This window comes from Cotesia glomerata, linkage group LG3 (genome assembly GCF_020080835.1).
Source record: "Cotesia glomerata isolate CgM1 linkage group LG3, MPM_Cglom_v2.3, whole genome shotgun sequence".
Taxonomy (NCBI): Eukaryota; Metazoa; Arthropoda; class Insecta; order Hymenoptera; family Braconidae; genus Cotesia; species Cotesia glomerata.
Genome location: NC_058160.1, coordinates 9,395,652 through 9,411,272, shown reverse-complemented (window position 1 = coordinate 9,411,272; position 15,621 = coordinate 9,395,652). Strand labels below are relative to the sequence as shown.

The following is a 15,621-nucleotide window of genomic DNA, read 5'->3' as shown; positions in this document are numbered from 1 at the left end:
AACTACAAGTTTGATTGTTAACTTGTATTCAAGTTGCGGCCGTAGATTTCCGTCAATTTGCTTACAACTGTTGTTGAGTGAAGAATTACCGCCAACTTGATGTATAAATTAACCGTAACTGCTGGAAGTCAACACTTACTGAGAAAGCGCTGGCTATCAGGGTTGTTTATAGTTATTTCAATTCTGTTTATGAAAAATAATATATATGGCTGCGGAAATCGCAGAAAAAGTCACCGAACTGACAATCGAAAAAAATTAACTGTATCGAAACGGAATTATTTTGACGCAATTTTCACAAGGGTTTTGATAAACTTCCTCACACGGAAAAAAAAAATTTCGTTCTGGTAACGTAACTGTAGAGTTACCACAACTATACACAGTTTACTGTTCGTTGTAGAGTTACAGTAACAAAATGTTATTTAGTTCTGATAACTCAATGTTGTTGAGCTCTCAGAGCTCTACGGGATTGTTCTCAGAGCCAAACGGTATAGTTGGGAGCGCTCTACGTTGCGCAGTAATCCAGTGCGCTGACATATTTCATAACCTTCTAAAATGACAAACAGAATTATTTTGTTACTAATCCATATTATTAAAAATATATGAGGACAATTAAGTTCCCAATTCATTTATTTAAGGAAATAGGTTTTTTTTTTTTATCAAATTGAATTTCGTTAGAACAGTTTTGTATTTATGGTTTTTCAAAGTTCATTTGCAGTGACTGTTAATTTAATTTATTAGTTGAATATATTGTGATAAGTGATAAGTTATCGGAATACATTAAAAAGACCCCATTTAAAACAAAATAAAATTTGTTTTCGTTTATCTTTTCTTGTGCATATACGGTACCCTGGCGGATCTGAAATACCGTAGAATTACGGTATTATACGGTAAAAATACGGTCGATATACTGTATGGCCACCGTAGAATACAGTAGCATTCTACTCGCACGGTAGTAACCGTAAAACACCGTAACGTACAGTAAAGAACGGTAAAAATACTGTATAGAACGGTAAAATTACGGTATAATTACGGTAGCGTACGGTGAAATCACGGTAGAAAATATACTTCTGAACTTTCCGCACTACCGTATTCCAATGGTAACCTACCGTCAAATATACGTTATTTTAGCGATAAGTTACCGTACAATTACGGTACATTACCGTTCAATTATGGTACTTTAGTGTACAAAAACAGTACTTTTTTACCGGATAATTATAGTATTTTACTAACAATTACGGTATTTTACCGTACAATCACGGTATCTTACCGTACAATAACGGTAAATTACTGTACAATCGCGGTACTTTGCCGTAAAATCTCCGTAATTTACGGTGTCATACTGTATTACGGTTAATCGCTGTACGTACCGTACTCTACCGTACCCTACCGTAAATTTGCCGTACATTACCGTAGTCTACCGCACTTTGGATCCATCAGGGTAGTGATTTTATGTCCAATATTTATTGATATAATTAAGATAATGAGATAATTTTGTGACGACCATATTTTTATTTTACAAATAATTTTTATTTGTAATATAAATTCTATTATTATCTTATTTCTATTATAATACTATTCTTATTTGTCATATACAATTATTGTTGGCAATATAAATTCATTCTGCCGCATGTATTTATTAAATTTTCAATGCTAAATCGTAAAAAAAAATTATTAAGCAGACTTCCAAAAATTTGTTATAGTCTTAGAACGATCCTGTAGAGTTGTGAGAGGTAAATAACGTTTAGCTCTCAGAGCTCAAGGATGTAGAGTTGCAGGAGCCAAACGGTATTGTTACTATAAGAATACGTTAACCTACTGGAACTTTTTACAACTAACTAACTACTATAGAGTTCTTATAGCAAAATTTTTTTCTCCGTGCAGGAATAAAACAAAAAAAAAATTAAATCGTGAAAGTGATTTTTGACAAAGTTGTGGTGTTATCAAGCCCATAGCTCCCGTGAATACCACGCTCTTATTCATTTAATTCATCAGAAAAACGAGTTTTTTCTGAGAAATCTTATTTAATCGATAAGAAAATTTTTTTAACTTGTTCTATAGTTACTATTATTTATTTCAATATACTTTTTATCCATAATTTTTTTCGTTTAAATTATGAAAATCACGTTTTAATCGAAATCACGATTTTTAGGCGAGAGTAGAGCATACCTGCGCGCTTCGCGCTTAAGGCATGCAATAATATTACATATTTACTATCAATTAAATAGTTATTAATTTTAAAGTAATGGATGTGAATAATTGGAACAACAGCTTGTCTTTAGTTAGATCACTTGATTTAGTCAGCCTATAAATGAATGGTGTATTCGGGCGATTTACTTTATCAGTCGAAATAAATTATTTTATTTGAGAAAGTGCTATTAAAAGGCATTCATTCTACAGGCAAAAGACTTATTAATACAATTTTTAAAAAAATTAAACGTTAGTTCGTTCGTGCATCATGTCGTGAGGCGAGGGTTCGAGCCCCGACGGTTGTTCGAATAGTTCCAACACCAACCGTCGGAGATCGCTCCGGTAGCCGACTGTACTGGCATGGGTTTTCTCTGTGGTTTCCCCATCGCCACTATTCCAACAACCGATAGAAAGGGGTGAGGAATAGGGTAAATACAGTACAGAAAGCACAAGTCGGTCCACAGCCGCATTGAGAATAGAGTTATGTGCGAAATGATATGTTGATTATAAAAAGCGGAGAACATGTTGATTATAAAAAGAGCGGAGAACATGTTGATAATAAAAGAGTTGAAAGATTGTGTTGATAATATAGAGCGGAGCATATGTTGATAATAAAGAGTTGAAAAAAGACTATATGCGGAAAAGCTGAGACAATTAGCCTTGTAAAAACCAGAAAACGGTATACAAGTAAAAATAATAATAATATGAAAAAAAATTGTAATGCTAGCCATATCTCTTAGTGTCAATAATTGGCGCTTCTATCTTAATTGAAAATTAAAACAAAATAAAACATAGTTTTAACAATTTTAAATTCATTTTTCATCCTATGGAAAACACGCATGCGCGTGATTTTACTTAAGACTAAATGATGACATAATATACTTTACTAATGATATTACCGTGACATAATGGTTGACTTTATGTAAAAAAGTAACTTGTAGGAGTTTCAAGTTTAAAAAGCATAAAATGGTCGGTCTGAGATTCATCTGGCAATAAATTAATATCATTATTTGAAAAAGCATGTTTAAATATGATTTAGTGGTTGTCGAAAGCTTGATGCAGAGAAAACAAATTTTTAAAATGTAGCATTTAAACTCGAGTAGTTTGAATAAACATAATGTTTGTATTGTAACTTTAATCTTGGGAAAACCACTCGAAAAAGTAAGAACAATAATAACAACAAAATAAAATAGTATATAGAAAAGTAAACTGAAATATTTATACAAAAAGCGGTATAATGATGTTAGTGAGAGAAAAGCATCTTTAACCTGTATTTTTTCACTTCAACAACTTTTGTGTCTAATGAAAGCGACATCTATTCCAGCACAAAGATGTCACGAAGCTTTAAATATTCCTTCCTCAATTTTCCGCCGAGCAAATATCTGCCTCACTCATCCGCCCACACACAAATGCATACAAAGATGTTTATTGGACGCCAGCATAGGCAAGAATTTTCCACCGCACATCATGCATTCACGTTCCGATTCCCACGAGCCCTCCATTTTATTCGTCTCGATCTTCGTCTTCATCTAGGTCTACTTGCATTCCCTTTTTATTTTATTCGTCTTCCGTTGAGAATTTCACAACAGATTTTCCTGAGAAAAATAAAAAATACTCTAGTGAAAATGTTGTCGCGAAACCTACTAACGACACTACCCCAGGAAGGAACTGCTACCAGGATAAGAAATCACAGTCGAGCGCTCTGATTTATTATTATTATTATTATTATTATTATTATTATTATTATTATTATTATTATTATTATTATCATTATTGTGAATATTGTTGTTATTACTACTATTGAAATTCTACTCTACCTATTTCGCTTGGCCGATTATTAAAAATCTGTTTCACGTTTATAGATATTGAAAAAAGTAAATCACGGTAAAAATATTAAAGGCTGTGATAAAATATAAATATAATAATTCCCAAGCGCCAGTAGTTGCTGGAATATTAGCAGTCGATACTTGAAGTATCAGTTGAATTCTATGGTCTATTGTGGGAACTTGGTGCAATTGTAATACTCATTGAGAATACTGATATGAGTTTGGAAAGAAAGAATTTTTTTCTTTGAAAATTTTTTTTGAAGATGATTTTCAACTTTGATTAGTCGGAACTTTTAAACTAACGAGAGTTAAAAGTTGAATTTAGACTCATTTTGAAAATCAGGTCTTTAGCTTCAATTTTTGTTTTTATTTCATGGGTCTACCATCGATATTTTCGAAGTTATTATATTTTAAAATCGAAAAAAATTTTTTGGGCAAAATGTTAAATTTTTACCAAGAATATTTAAAAATTTTTTAAATTCATAACCTTGAAACTAATTAAAATTGAGGATTGTTTTTGGTCTCATTTGAAAAATTAGATCTTCAGCTTCAATTTTTGTCTGTATTTTATGGGTCTATAGCCAATATCTTCGGAGATATTAAATTTTAAACTTAACAACTTTTATCAGATAAAATAAAAAATCTGCAATTAAAAATTCTTAGTTTTCAAAAATTAATAACTTTAAAGCTAATTAAAATTAAATGTTGGTTTTGGTCTCATTTTAAAGAAGAGATCTTAAGCTGCAAATTTTATTTATGTTTTATTGATCTCCAACCAATTTCTTATGAGATATTAAATATTGAAGTCGATTACATTTTTTGTACAAAATATCATACTTTCAATTCGTAATTTTTAAACTTCAAAAATTCATAACTTTGCACCCAATTAAAATTAAGTTCAATTTTAGGTCTTATTTCAAAAAAGAGATCTTAAACTTCAAATTTCATTTGTATTTCATTGGTCTCTAATCGGTATCTTCGAAGATATCGAATTTCGAACCCCAGAATTTATTTTTCTGAAGAACATAATTCCCTAGAAACTTATCTTTGGTAGTTTTCCAGTAGTATGACCAGAAGCAAGCACAAGATTTACCGGATTGTGAGCTCCATATTGTTGCAAAAAGTATATCTATTCCGTATAATGGCGGCGGGAGACTTGCTATTGATAATCGCCTTTGCGGCGGTATTGTGCGGCGAGTGCTGGAAAACTCTTCAAGAAACAGTTTCGAGTTTGATAGCTATATGTTCTATCCATAGACATGTGTGTAGAGAATATACACATATCCACACACCAACACCCACTGAGCCTGAATACAGGAATATGCAGAGGGTTGATAGGTGGGTGGGCGGTGTGTTGGTAGCTGCTGGTTAGTGTAGAGGAAATGCCACACAGAAATTCAGTGGATAGCTTGAAATACACGCCGGGTAACCAGGTCACCGTACCAACTCAAACTCTTTGGCTATTGCTTTTGCTTTTGCTACCTTTTTCCCTCTCTTTCTCTTTAGAAATCTGTCTAATACACATGGTTACTTAATGTAGGAACTAATCTCTCCGGTTTGATCTATGGATCGTGAATAAGCTTCGGATATAGTCTAGATACTCAAAAATTATCGTATCAATCCATGATTAAATTTTTTGACTTTGTTAATTTTTGTATCGGCCTCATTTAACAATCAAAAATAAATTTTTAATTGTATTTTTAGCTTTATATATATATTTTTTTTATATAATGTGGTTATTAACGTCAATTGACAAGTTTTATTAAAACAAAAATTATAGTATAATTACTGTCACATTTTTGAACAGTAAATTTTTTTTAATTTTCTGTAGAAGAAAAAAATGTGCAGAATAAATTAATAAAAAATTTTATTTTTACAGTAAAAACATAAAAATAAATATTAACGTTAGATTCTTTACAAAAAGTAATAAACAGTGGAACAATTTTGAAAAAATTACGTCAATACATTTTTCAATTATTGTGTTATGAAATAAGATAGTTAAAAAATCTAATTTTAAATTTCATTCTCCGGTAGTGAGAAGATTAAGCGATCATGCGCCATCTATCGAGAATTTTCAAAACTAATTTTTATTGAAAAATTATGAATCGACGTTTGAATTAAAAAATTGTCTTACAGATATCTTAAAGAATGGTTCTTTGATATTTTTAAATAAAAATAGTCGAAATAAATTTTATTTTGTTAATTTAAATAGAAAAATGATTTAATTCATTGTTTAAATAGAGAATTTAAGCTTCAGGACGTTGATATTGTTCACCACTCAATCTCAATCATGAATATTAATTATTATTATTATTATTATTATTATTATTATTATTATAATTGTTATTATTATTGTATTAATGCTATTTCTATTCATTATAACTTTGGGGTAGTGTGTTGTGTCAGTATAAATTTAAACTTTGATAACTTCTGCGTGAGGATTTGCCCTGGCAATTAAGTTTAAGTTAACACTTTATTGGAAATTTATTCAAGCTTTGTAACAAACAACTCTCTTGGTCTTTTACTCCCTTGGTTATTTAATATTTATTAGTATTATGATTTATGGTCTTTAAAAAAAATGTTAGGTTATTTTAATTGCTGAAACAATACGAACAAGATTGTGCGAAAAAACTTTCGAAAAATTTTAAAGTTGCGCGAACGAAAGAAGTTTTGAAAACTTGGAAAGAAATCAATGAAATTGCATAATATTCAAATTTCCAGTTTAAAATTCAAATTTTTCAGAGAGTCTATGGTAATGTAGTATACGAATTCAAAAATTGAGTGAATTATTCATTAACTTATTTAAATTTAAGCGACAATTGCATTTTCCAATTATGGAAAAAAATAAGACGGTCGTTAAAAATAAAAATGAGCTGTTAACAAATATTCATTGGCTGTTAATAAATTTTATTTAATAAATGATGGATTAACTAATAAAAAATATCAATTAAACCATCTGATGTTGAAAAATAATTTATAAACAGTTAACAAATCTTATTAAATATTAACAGATTTTTCTATCAGCGTTATTTTCTTTGATAACTTTCACAAGCGAGCGAACATACGAGCGTAAAAAAATGACAATAAACAAACCCACCGTAAACACGAAGTATAAATTCAATTGATTACAAAATTATGTAAATTCATTGGTACGTTAATAATAAAAAAATTAAAAAATATCGTAACATTTACAGTAGGAAATAACAGACGTAATTAATTAACAAACGAGTAAACTACTTTGTCCATAATTGAATTGCTCGAAAGGGAAAAAAACTAACAACACATCGAACTAAAGTTAAATTCTCAAATTTAGTGTTCTGAAATATTAAAAGTGGAAAAATCGACACATGTCGGACATGTAGCTAATTTATTTTTCAATTTATTTTATCAAGTGATATATAAAAATATCTAACGACTTCAATCTATGATTTATGTATTAATCCTTATTCTATCTATTTGTAAATGATTATCCAAGAAAATTACAGTTATTTTCGCAAAGTTGAATCTTTAAAGCGGTTCAATAGTCTAGCCTCAAGAAATAGGTCAAGTCCTGCTTATAGACTCTGCCAAATATTTATTTTGTTAAATTCCAATTATCCTGACATTAAATCCGCTGAATACATGTATACATCTAAAATAAATAATACCATCGGATACACTTTACGAGAACAATATTTCTACCAAATGTCAGCCTGCCGAATCGTTTTTATCGAGTAAATCCACTGAATTATATAAAAGAAACTGCTTAGTGACTCAAAAGTCATCCTAAAAATGGACCACCGTCTCGAATGCAAAACCCGAGCTCAAGAAGCATAAATTCACGATATTTTTTCGCATAAGCTTTCACCCTTATTAAAAAAACGGTCCTTTTTCCTTCATTTTATTCTCAAAGCTAGTTTGATGATCCAGTAAGAGCAAAAAGGCAATCGTAAATTCAACATTACACCTCCCTAGCTCCAACAAAAGTATTAAAGTTTACTCGAAACAATAGTTGGCCTAAACAGCATCAGGAAATACGTGTCTTACAAAAGCGCCAGCTACTCGACTGAAGGGCTCTGGAGCCGCCACAGAATAGAATATTTTCTAAGCAGCCTCCAAGTGTGCCAATTAGACCTGCACAATAACGTACAAAAACTCTCGGCAAACAGCCTACCCGTTTCAATCTTGAACGCCAGCCGGAAAAAAACCCAAAGCCAAGAAAAGAGCCAAAAAAAGGATAGAAGCTTTTCCCTCTTTTTTTTGGCTTATGAAAAAACCTGGAAAAAAGGTTCGCTGGTGGCTGATAGCTGACCAATATCTTAAATATTTATCCTTGACTTAATACTCGAACCATTATTTATTTCTGTAAAAAGAGAACAAGCTAGGATTAATATTCGAGAAAGGAGCCACCGCTGGATGTTCCCATTGAATAGAGCAGCATCTGTCCCAGAGCATCCAGATACCAGCATCAACTCCGCTCACAAACCGGGGTTTCTGGCTGGTATGAAGCGCCTCGACGAGAGAAAGAAAGGAGAATTGGGTCAGCCGGTTTGGAGGATACTCCATCTATATATCTGCCACCCTCTTGAGCCTCCCCTTCTTCTCTTTCTTCTCTACTTCCCCTTATAGCCACTGTATCACTTTCATCAACATCTACATCCACAGAAGGGACCTTAAAATCCAGCATCTATTCACCTATCCGAAAATTAGAGCAGCAAATCAGAATTTGGCGCTTTGTCCCTTATAGTAGCCTCGGTGGAAGAAATAGAAGAAAACAAATCCAAAAAAGTACAAAGAAGAAAAGAATAGTATATTACACACCTAGGGAGGTAAAATAAGAAATGTCTCAGATCACATGTAATTGTTGGCCGAGACGAAGCCGAGGTCAACAAACATGTGATCTGAGGCTTTCTTATTTACTTCCTGTGAAGTGTATACTATTTTTTTGCTCGACGAAGGCAGAAAGGGGCAACTTCGTTTAGCGCAGCGGGCCAAAAGTTGACGCTTTCTGCTCGTCGAGCAAAAAAATATTTTGAGGAATACAATTGTAATACTCATTGAGAATACTAATATGAGTTTGAAGAGAAGGAATTTTTTTTTTTTTGAAAATTTTTGAAATGTGAAAGTTTTTTTGAAGATTTTCAACTTTGATTAGTCGTAACTTTTAAACTATCGAGAATTAAAAGTTGAATTTGGACTCATTTTGAAGATCAGGTCTTTAGCTTTAATTTTTGTTTTTATTTTGATAGTCTACGATTGATATTTTTGAAGTTATTGAATTTTAAAATAAAAAAAAATTTTTTTAAGCAAAATGTTAAATTTTCACCACGATAATTTTCAAATTTTAAAAATTCATAACTTTGAAACTAATTAAAATTAAGGATTGTTTTTGGTCTCATTTGAAAGGTTAAGGTTGTTCGGACACTAATGCACTTGTGAATATCAAAAGCTAATTTTTTGATGTTATGAATTGCTATCTCATACGTCTAAATTAATTTTTTGGATTAGATCTGACGAAAGGTTATCCTTTAATGAATTATTAAAAAATTGAAATTTAACATCTAGCCTATAGAGACTATTGGCGGATTGCACATATATCGATTTATTTGACTACCTCATAGGAAGATTAAAAAACAAAAAACTTGTATTTCAGCCAATCAACTTTCGTAGAATACGTTAAAAATAAAATGAAAATTTTCTGACGAAAGCTTTTAAAATTTCAGGCCGACTTATTTAAAAATAAAAAAACCACGTGATTCAGCGCAGTCTGGCAACATTGCACAGAACAGAACGCGCGAATTTTGAATTTTAATAATTCCTGTGTATATTTATGGGTTATGTTTTTCAACTCAACACTACACAGCTAGATAAATATAAACAGCTGTTATGCGCGGTGTTGCCAGGTCTGAGTTTTGTGAAAAAATACTTGAGTCAAACGTTGACTATTTATTGTTTTTGTTAATTATTTTAATTAATAATAATGTAAGGTAACGGTTAAATTATAGTAATGAATTTTCGTATTAAAATTTTTAATTTTAATGAAAAAAAAAATTTAGATTCTATTATGACTTACGGGGTACTGTCCGTGCAACCTTAAATCTTCAGCTTCAATTTTAGTTTTTCTTTCATGGGTCTACAGCCAATATTTTCTGAGATATTCAATTTTAAACTTATCAGATAAAATTAAAAATTTGTAATCAAAGATTCTTAGTTTTCAAAAATCAATAACTTTAAAGCTAATAAAAATTAAATTTTAGTTTTGGTCTCATTTCAAAGAAGTGATCTTCTACTTTCGAAAAATTAGAGCAGCAAGTCTGAATTCGGTGCTTTGTCCTTTACAGCAGCCTCGGCGGAAGAAATAGAAGAAAACAAATCCAAGAAAGTACAAAGAAAAAAAAATATTTTGAGAAATGTTATATCACGAATGCTGACTCGTTAATATCTAAATAAACTAATACAAGATGGCCGCACTGAGTGGAAGTGAGTAAAAGTATCTCTCCAGTCTTTACCATTTTGTTATTCACCTAGTGAGTCATTAAGTGTTTGGAGTGTTTATAATTGAGTATAAAAATATTTAAAACATTGTGTGATATAAAACTGTGTAATAAATATCTTTTTTTGTACCAATTTTTCTTTTTTTTTGGCGGTTCTCAGACATAACCAATATTGAGGCGTCAATAATTTTATTATTATTCTCGGTAATACAGTTGATAAATTTCGGTAATACAACTTGATAAATTTCTTTAGTGTTTTGCTGTCCTCTAACGGCGGGAATATATATTACGATGGATATATGTAACGCATCATTTACAGACTGTCAGGTGGATGTAACGTGCAGGGCTTGTAGTGTCCCAATACTTCACAAATCGGTCAGCTGCCCAAAATGCCTGAGTTGTTTTCACAAGGCGTGTGTCAATATTGATGCACTAGCCAAGAATGGCGGATTCATCAGATGTTGTGGCCCGGGACGGGGAAAATCTACGAATACAGGTGGAACATTTCAGTTCACACTTGAGGACATTCAACAAACTTTTAGAGATGAGATCACACCACTAGCTAGGCGGCTGGATAATGTAGAAATCCGACTCGACAACTTGGATACATTTTTAAAAGATTTCTCCACAAGAGGGATCAGTGAGCACCGTGAAATTGTTGAGCTAAAAGATAAAGTTGACAGTATTGTATCATCGTCTTCTGGGGCCCTGTCAGTATCAGGGGCGTCTCACAATGTGTTCCAAGAGTTTGATGATAGACTTCGCAGAAAATCCAATCTTATGGCTTATGGATTCCCTGAGGATGATTCTTCGGAAACTGAAAATGGTAATCTTCATGCAAAACTCACAGATTGTTTTTGTAGATTATTAAACAAAACAGCAGCTGCCTTGAAAATTAAATTTAAATGCATTCGTGTGGGTAAATTGCTATTGAATAGCACTATCCCGCGTCCAGTTAAGATAATATTTAATAATTCTGAGTCAGTTGATATTATTCTGCAGGCTTTCATCAAATCGAAGAACCAGAAGAAGTTACCTGTATTGCTCAAGCAGTTGGTAATTGCTCGAGACCAAACACCAGCGCAGAGGCAGGAGTACTTGACCCTGAAGGAAGAGATGAAGCGGCGTACTACTACCGGGGAGAAGAACCTGAAGATAGTGACCAGGGGAACGCGTCAGATTATTGTTCAGCATGCTCGAACTTCGGTTCTGAGCCAGATGAACAAAGATCAGTAACTCTTTATGAGAGTATCCTACTAATGAACTACTCGGTGTACTATCAAAATGTACGTGGCCTCAATACGAAATCGAATAAGGTTTTCATTGAATCTTCTATGTTAACATATGATTTATTAGCACTTACTGAAACCTGGCTCACACCAAAAATTTATTCTAATGAGCTATTGGATCCTACACTGTACTCAGTAAATAGATCTGATAGGCGTATGACTCAAAAAATCAAGAGGTGGAGGTGTGCTGATTGCAGCTCGTCAAACTTTGAATACTACTATCTTTGATACTTCGTCATTAGCTATCTTTGAAGACATCGACATCGTTGGAGTTCGATTAGTAGAGAACTGTGATCAACTTGTATTGATCGTTGTTTATATTCCACCTGCAGTAGTGATTAGTGTACTTAGTGATTTCTTGGAATTACTATCTGAACTCTTAAGTGATATTAGCTGTAAAATTATCATAGCTGGTGATTTCAACATTAATAAGTTTATCAGACATCAGGCTCGCACATTATATGATGCGAGATCTGCACTAGTAAATGACTTTAATGATTTACTTAAATTAGAGCAATACAATTATGTTACTAATTATCAAGGCAATTGCTTAGACTTAGTATTATCAAACACAATTTGTAATGTGGAAAGATCAGACTGGACCTTGGTTGGACTTGATGCATATCATCCAGCTTTTTATATAGATTTTAGCTTATCCAGAAATCTGGAAAAAAATCATGACGGAAATATTATTAGTCATAAATATAACTTTAGGAAGTACGATAAGTCTTGTCTAATAAATGCGCTCTGCCAAGCTGATTGGTCTGATCTTTCTAACAGTTATGATCCCAACTATCTCTGTTCTGCAATGTACAATAAGCTTGATCAAATATTTAATGAGGTAATACCTAAAACACATATACCTCAATCTGCGACATTTCCTAAGTGGTTTACAGCGGATATAATTTTTGATCTAAAAAACAAGGAATATCATCGTCAACGGGCCAAGCGTGATAAATCTGCTTATCACGAGCAACGCTTTAAAGAGCTTAGAAAGTCGCTCAAAATGCGTATCAAACAAGCTCGAGCTAATTATATTGCAAAAGCTGAGACCAATATAATCTCGGATCCTAACTGCTTCTGGAATTACACTAAGTCGTTATCAAGTAATACAAAACCATCGCGAGAAATTAAAGTTAACAATAAACTCGAGTCTGACCCTCAAGTGATAGCTGATGGCTTTGCTGAGTTCTTCAGTAGCGTATTTGTTTCGTCTGACATTACTTTTTCTAATAATAGTATACCAGATCTTATTGGTAATCTCGAAATTCCAGGCAGTTTGGATATAATCAGGTATTGTAAAAAATTGCCAAACAAATGGTCTGCTGGTACAGATGGTATTCCTTGTTGTATTGTGCGCGAATGCGCTGAAGCATTCAGTATTCCACTAACAATTATTATACAATCTTCAATTATTCATGGAACTTTTCCTGATATCTGGAAACAGTCCAAAGTATGCCCCATACCTAAGACTGGAAACTTGACAGATGTTACTCTGTCCAGACCCATAGCAATACTTTGCTCGTTCTCCAAAGTACTGGAGATGTATATCTATGAAACAGTCTTCAGTGAGTTTCAGCCCATTGTCTCTCCACTTCAGCATGGCTTTATGCCCAAACGCTCAACAGTAACTAATTTAGTATATTTCACTCAGCTTGCTAATGAAACTCTTACGGCTGGGGAACAACTTGACGTATTTTGTGCAGATTTTGCTAAAGCATTTGATAAGGTTGACATCAGAATATTGCTTAATAGACTGCGTGAACTAGGATTAACTACTCACTTCATGTGCTTATTAACTTCATACCTAGTCAGCAGGGAAAATATTGTATATTATATGGGATATAGGTCTAAACCCTATATTTCTACTTCGGGAGTTCCTCAAGGATCCAACCTTGGTCCTCTCTTATTTCTTGTCTTTATCAATAATCTAGCACAGCATACTTCCTGTTTCTTTTGATTTATTTGCTGATGACTCTAAGCTGTATATGAGAATACATAATTTAAATGATTGCATATTTTTACAACGTAACATTGAATGTATGGTGCAATGGTGTAAGGACAATGGGCTGCAACTCAATGCTGACAAATGTTGCGTATTAACACTCACTCGGAGGAAAAATATTATCAACTTTGACTACAACATATCTGGAAAAATTTTAGATAAGAGTACTACAGTCAAAATACTTGGGGTAACATTTGACAGTAAACTTACTTTTGCAACGCACATTAATAATATTATGTCTGAAGCCTGGAAAACGCTAGGGTTCATTACTCGAGTTTCAAAAAACTTTAATAATCTTAATGCCATTAAATTGTTATATAATACATTTGTTAGACCAAAACTTGAGTATGCTTCGCTAGTATGGTCTCCTACTCAATCAGGACAGTCCACTAAGATTGAAAGAGTTCAAAGAAGGTTTTTAAAATTTTTAATTTGGAAAAAAACTGGACTTTATCCGGCTCGGGGAATTGCAGATCTCACGCTATGCAAAGAATGCGAATATCTTACTCTCGATGAAAGACGCATCTGTGCGGAATTCTCCTTTGCAACTAAATTATTTAACAACTTGGTGGATTGTCCTCAATTGCTAACACTGTTTAAATTTAAGATACCAGTCTTAGGTATGAGAAATCAAACTCCAATGTACATACCTATTGCTAAATCTAACTTATCACAGGCAGCGCCAATATATCGCATCTCTAATACAGTGAATCGCTTTTATCAATGGGAACCTGCACTTGATATGTTGAATTGTCCTAATGGCTATGTAACTGCGTTACTTGGCAATCTAGCAACTAAGTGGCGTTAAAGATGTGCAATTATGAATTAATAGTTAATAAGTAATTTTTAATAGGTAATAATTAATAAGTAATAAGCAATAATTACTCAGCAATTTTTATGAGTGGAAATGAATGAAATCACTATGCTAGCTATAAGTCATCTTGTTATACATCAAAAATTTATTTTTCTTATGTACTAACAATTGTATTATTAACCCTGTTAATGGCCTAGGCTGTTGGGTTTGTTTATTGAAATAAAATAAAATAAAAATAAAAATATCGGGAGCTAACAATACCTTGAAACTGTGCCAAGCTTATTCCGAGCAATCGCATAGGACGAGAAGGTGGCTCTTGACGGGCCATAAAGCCCTAATGAGCGTGTGGAGAAGCGGATAGGATCCAGTCCGAGCCGAAGGGAATTAAAAGTCTCTTTGGACTAGGACAACACCTCGAGGCCAGCATAAGGAATCGCTCCTGTTTGGACGGCAATTCTACTGATAGAGAGATAGCGTGTAAGGTATCAATCGATTAGCTGGCCAAGAACCGTTGATTGACCGTCTGCAAGCCCTCAACGCCTGAGGCTCCTGAGAATTCGTCTTTTGATTAGTGATGAGACCAGGACGTCCCTGCTCTGGCACCCAAACTTGCTTCGGCGGTATCGCTCTCGGTCTACGTAAACGGAAATCACAGCTAATCATCGATTCGGTGGGTTATCGCTAGTGTATTATGCGGACTGAGTAATGCAGTTCACTCGACGACAGCTTAATTGATTGTTCTGTCTTTGAGGCCTTTATCAATCAAAGAGCACGAGTTCTAATCAAAGTTAATCAATGTTGGCTTTTGGAATTTAAAGTTTATTGATTGATGTGGGGAATTTTATAAACAGAAAAAAAAATTTACATGAATCAAGTAAATAATTTTGAAGAACTTCATCTTCTTGATTTGAGTAGAAAAATTCTTAAACTAAGAAACTTTCCTTAGTTTAAGTAAAGTTTACTTGATTCAAAAATTGTTTGTCTTGATTGAAGATTATTTTCTTGATTCAAGAATTTTTCTCTTGAT

General features: G+C 32.8%; 1 protein-coding gene and 1 long non-coding RNA gene across 2 annotated transcripts in view; both read left to right on the top strand.

Moving 5' to 3' along the window:
- LOC123260515 overlaps positions 1-15,621 on the top strand; it is a 98,789-nt gene that overhangs the window by 74,057 nt on the left and 9,111 nt on the right. The window lies entirely within an intron of this gene.
- LOC123261889 lies at positions 1,242-15,113 on the top strand. Its single transcript, XR_006508802.1, has 3 exons — positions 1,242-1,441; positions 6,473-6,477; positions 15,101-15,113. It is a non-coding gene; the product is annotated as an uncharacterized LOC123261889 (long non-coding RNA).